We start from the raw sequence: 763 nt of genomic DNA on the forward strand, positions 1-763 counted from the left end.
TACAGACCCCCTCCTCCTGTAGTTCCATCTGCCCCTGAATCCCCACAACCCACTCCACCACCATCTTCTTCTGCCCTGCCATTTTCTCCCTCACCGCTCCACCGCCGTCTTTCGCCACACCTAACCCTTCCGCTCTTCCTCCCCCTTTTAGCCCCCCTTACTCGTTCTCGGGGACACCCCCGTCCTCCACTGTGACTCCTCTCCATGAAGTAGCTGGTGCTGAAGGGGTTGTTAGGGTACATGTACCCTTTTCACTAGCGGACCTTACTCAATTAGAGAAAAAATTAGGGTCATTTACCACCGATCCCACTACTTACATTATAGAACTCCAATGGGTTCTCCAGGCCTACAGCCTCACCCACCATGACATTTACATGTTACTAGCTAACACCCTCCTTCCTGAAGAGCGCCGCTGAGTCTGGGACGCGGCCCAAGCTCATGCAGATGAAACCCATTGCACTAACCCTGCCTTCCCAACGGGCCCACACGCAGTTCCTGAATAGGATCCCCATTGGGATTATAATACAAACCAGGGTATCCAGGCCCAAGACCAATTTGCCTCCTGCCTAATTGCGGATCTTAAAAGGGCTGCCTGCAAAGTTGTCAATTTCCAAAAGGTCCAAGAAATCCTCCAGAAAAAGGAAGAAACTCCCTCCGAGTTCCTCAATCAACTAACTCAGGCTCTCCAACAATACACCAACCTAGATCCCACCTCAGAGGACGGACGCCATGTCCTCATGACATATTTTTTGGCCCAATCCTA

This window comes from Galeopterus variegatus, unplaced genomic scaffold (assembly GCF_000696425.1).
Source record: "Galeopterus variegatus unplaced genomic scaffold, G_variegatus-3.0.2 Scaffold2434, whole genome shotgun sequence".
Classification (NCBI taxonomy): Eukaryota; Metazoa; Chordata; class Mammalia; order Dermoptera; family Cynocephalidae; genus Galeopterus; species Galeopterus variegatus.